At 35.4% G+C, this 4,642-nt stretch overlaps 1 long non-coding RNA gene across 1 annotated transcript; it reads left to right on the top strand.

Annotated features, from left to right (window-relative positions):
- Positions 1-963: 963 nt before the first annotated feature.
- Positions 964-4,391, top strand: LOC113353631. The gene is made up of 4 exons (XR_003361425.1): positions 964-1,371; positions 1,860-2,190; positions 4,014-4,063; positions 4,152-4,391. It is a non-coding gene; the product is annotated as an uncharacterized LOC113353631 (long non-coding RNA).
- The last annotated feature ends 251 nt before the right edge of the window (positions 4,392-4,642 follow it).

The raw sequence follows: 4,642 nt of genomic DNA, 5'->3' as shown, positions 1-4,642 counted from the left end.
TTACGTTTGCCATTTTTCCATACACTTAGTGGGTGCAAAAATAGCAAACTATGTTGTTTAACATGTTGATATGAATAGGCCTTAGCTGCTCAAATTTCTAAATATGCCAATAAAAATAATATATACATCCGGAGAATATCCGGAACTTTATCCCCATATGAAAGAGGGGTACTCTCTCAGCCTTCCCAATCTTAATATTATAGTAACATCAACGGTGCTAGTAATAATCTAGTATGTGCATGACCGTTTTTTTTTCCTTCCACAAACCAAATAATAATCTTTCTTTGCATCTAAGTTTTATTCCAGTTTAGTTTCTGCCAGGGTCTTCACTAAATCTATTTAACGATCTAGGCATAATTTAGGGTTTGTAAATATAATGATTATTATTATCTAGAACTAGAATAAAATCTAATCCCACTTTAGTGATTATTCATTTTCATATAGCCTTAAGGCGTTTCTGTTGATTGGTATAATCGTTTCAAGCATCTATTCGAGGGCGATTTCACTAGCGTGACGTAGATCTGCGCTCACATAAAGATCCTACTAGATGTAATTGCTTTCTATTTTATGTACAAATTAATCTTTTATTAAGCATCTCTTCCAAAAGAAAAAAAACATTGTTCTCACTAAAGAACGAAGAGTCAAATGGTGGAATTTGAAATTTCACACCATCCCTCTGACATCATCGAGTTCCTCAATGGAATACATGTATTTAATACTTTGTCCATGTTTATGTATTTCTTTCAGATATTTCTATTACGAGATATTTTATTGATTCGCACATTACGTGAAATTGGGAGTTCTTACTCCTAATCCTTCGTAAAAAAAAAAAAAAAAAAAAAGAAAAATAACAGTAGAGTCATTTTCCTCTCCACCGTTGGATCTCCTTTCTAGATAAATCATCCAATTTATCCTGGTGCGTCTAGAATTACTCATTTTGCAATTCCATTTTATTCCACCGATCGAGGAAACGATGAATGTTGAAAAATGAAAAATGGGACACAAAAGTGAGGCAGACCACACTGTTGCAAACCTAACTTGCAGCAACTCTCAAATGATCTCCCAATCTCCAACGCTTCATGCCTCATTCCGTTTACCTACTTTCCCGCTGCAATTTTCTCCCTTCCATCATCCACTTCTCCACCTCTTCTTCTTCTTTTTCTTTTCTTTTTTTCCAGAATCAGTAAACAAACTAGATTTCCAGAATGAATTCAACTTCAAACTGGAATGCTTATCGGAGGTATTACCAGAGAAAATACAACAAAATGCGATTGAAGTTATGATGGATCTGGATTGAAAACTTCATGCTCGATTTCCTTCTAGTGATTTTATCTTATGGCGTGTCAGGATCTTGAGGTTACAATATCTCAGGTGAAACCCTAATTTACAAAATGACCATGTTTTATTTATAATTGTAATGTGTATGATCATAAATGAAGAGGAGGGTTTTGTATAGAAGAATGGTGAAAGTCGGTTTTTAGCTTGATAATCCTCCACTTTTTGGATTCGATTGTTTCAAATTTCTTTCTGAATTCCAGCTACTATTGAATGTTGATTCTTCTAGGTCTAATCCTTTGACATAATTTTGTAGGTAAGAATTTTAAGGATCTTTTTGTAGTCTGAGTCATGCTACAAGTGTCTTATTGTTTGTATGATTGGATCATTTTTATTACGGCTTAGTATTAGAGTTCTAATAGAAGTAGAATCTGTTGATTTTCTTTTCCCTCGTTACACCACATCATTTCTAAATTTGAGTTTTTTTGTGTACTTCGGAACAATTTTATGATATGTTTCGCATTTTTGTTAAGGTAGTATACATGTAAAGCCTGTGACTAAGATATATTTCTACTATTGTGTAGGTTTCATGGAGGGGGGTGCGAATTTATTAAAACCTATTTACGAGGAGGAAAGTCCAAAAGATTATCAAGATGCTGATATGCTCGACTCAGAGACAACTAGAAGATGGGGAGTGTAGGATACAAATTGGAAGTTTGAAATTTACTTAAGCTGGTAAGTTAGAGTAAGGAGAGTGCATGGGAAGATCGGAGACTTAGGTTTGGCAGAAATGGGGAGTAGGGGTGACTTGAAAAAAAATCAAGCATCTCGTAGCAAAAACCGCAAGCGCAGGGCAAAGAAGAAGAAGAAGAGCTAGAAGACATGTTCTCCCCCAGCTATCAAAAACATAAACAAGTAAGCTTATTGTTGATTCTTACTATTTTATTTTTCTTAGTGTAGTTTTCAAGCTCTAGATGTCCGAGAATAACTAACTTAGTTTGTTTACCCATATAAATTCACTTTGTAAACCTAAGTCCAACATCCAATCAGTAATAGCCTACACGAAGGTTTTCAAGGAACCATCTTTGAACTCTGATAATAATAATGAATCACTATGATTTGTTATATGTAAACATCACTGCACATAATCTCAAGGTTAGCGGAAAGGTTAAAGTATGACCATATTATGTAATCTTTGAGAACGTTTCCCACCCTGATGATGATGTTAGGGAGATAACAAATTTGTAGAGAGAAGATAAAGAACAAGTTTTATTGTTGTTTGTGTAAATACTTTTGATTAATTTGAAAATCAGACGGATTTATCTTCTGGTTCGAGAATCAAGAGGAAGTTGGTTGTTCTTGTTACGTCAGATTAGTTTTTAGTTTTACCTTTTCTGTATTAGGGGTTGGATCATTTAATTAGGTACGCTACCGATTTAGTAGAATACTGACTTAACAGCAAACAAGAAAACCATAATACCGAAAATAAGTAATACGTCCTTCGGAAGATCCTGAGCGATTCTAATCATGGATTTTGAAATGTGGTTGAGCTCACTCGCATTTTAGGAGTTTACTGTTGGATTTTTGTAGGTAAATGGTTATCTCTTATTTGTGTAAGATAATAGGAAGAAGAACTCCTGGAAAAATAAATTCCAGTGGGTAGTTGGCGCAGGTAAACTTATTTGCTGAGTTAAATTTTGTTTTACATGAGGGGAGGGGGTGATTAATTATTGTCATTATTGTTCAGCTGTATTGATTGATAGATGTGAAATAATTTATGACAGTCGCTGAGATTTCCTTTTAATGATGTAATCTTTGTGCGGATTCTAGCTGACACACATGATGTACCGCTCTCAGGGATAGGCTTAGGAACGAGGTGACCTTACTGCTAGGTTAAATTACAGCTGACTACGAAATTAAATTATGATCCTGTGAGGTATCTGTAAATGAAGTGCTACTTGCATATAGATTTGGTTCACCACTGCGGATGTGGCGAGGGGTTTGTGTTGCATGAAGGCATATTACATATGACTATAGCCCTTGAAAGAGGCTGATATAGTTTGTGATACTTATGGACATGACTTCGTTTTCAGCGCGTACTTATGGACATGATTCACCTTTCTAAATGCAAACTTGGGTTTTCTAAAAAGAGAGAGTAATGACTGATGCAACTTCCACCATTTGGTGTACCGTATATCACACATCACATTGCACATTTGCTCTTATCCTGTAGCCAATTCTGCATTTATTTCCCGCTTCCAATTTGTTAGTGTGTGGATTTTGTTTGTTTTTCCAAGCTAGTAGTATCTTCTGCCTCATGAGACAATAATTGGGTCAGCATAAACAAAGACTGTTTTTACTTTATGATGATTTAGTTTTGGAACTTGATTAACTTTCTGTGATTAGAGTATGGATGAATCTATTTTGTGTTTTTGCGGAGTTTTTTTATGAGTGGGTTCATGTGTAAATCTTTTTCTGTTTTGCTTTTATACGAGTAGTATAGAGCAGCAGAGGATGTATTCACGTGTAAATCTTATTGTCGCCTTTCTGAGTCAAAATTTGTGGTGTAGTTTTTAAGAAGCTGATAGTTTACTACGAAATGTTTGCTGTGTATACTTGAAGAGTTCTATAGCTAAATTAGCATCTCCGATAGAAAACAATGGTAAACCTGTCAAGAGTTGGATGTTATGGCATGATGCGTATATATTTGTTGATAATATTGTATTTCTTCTGTCCAGGGTAGATATGAGTCCAGAAGGTCAGGGTTCAGAAAGCTACCATGAAAAAGGTGTGCGTATCATTTTCAAATATCATATCATTTTGATTTTGGATTTAACTAGGCCTTGGGACAACTACTGATTCTATGTGTCGTTCAGCTCTTAGCAAGCATCATCAGTAGATTTATACTCCAAAGACCTCGGTACCAATGACAATTGTTGTATCGCGGATCGCCGAGATATTTGTCGGAGAGCTAGTTGAAACAGCAAACAGGTAAGTAACTGTTTTATCTTTTATTAAAAGCTTGTGTTGCAATGTTTCAATGGTCTGTAAATTCCTTTGTTATTTGGTGACCTCTCTCCTTTAGGTAATAAGATAGAGAGCTTTGCATTTTTTTACCGAACTCCACAACTCACTTCATTATATTTGCGTGCTGTATAGCATTCTCGATTTTATTTAGCAGTTTCTTTATACAATATGTTTGTATGTACACCTTTCATCATCCACCACGTGTATAGAAAGAGACACGTGGAAGGCATGCAAAACAAGATATCAAAACATGATAGCAAGCATCTCATCAGAAGATGCCACCAGTCAGCAGATCGACGTTCAGGGACAGAGGATCACAGAGGTATGATGGCTCAGAGGA

This window comes from Papaver somniferum, chromosome 2, assembly GCF_003573695.1.
Source record: "Papaver somniferum cultivar HN1 chromosome 2, ASM357369v1, whole genome shotgun sequence".
Classification (NCBI taxonomy): Eukaryota; Viridiplantae; Streptophyta; class Magnoliopsida; order Ranunculales; family Papaveraceae; genus Papaver; species Papaver somniferum.
This window is presented reverse-complemented; position numbering and strand designations above follow the sequence as displayed.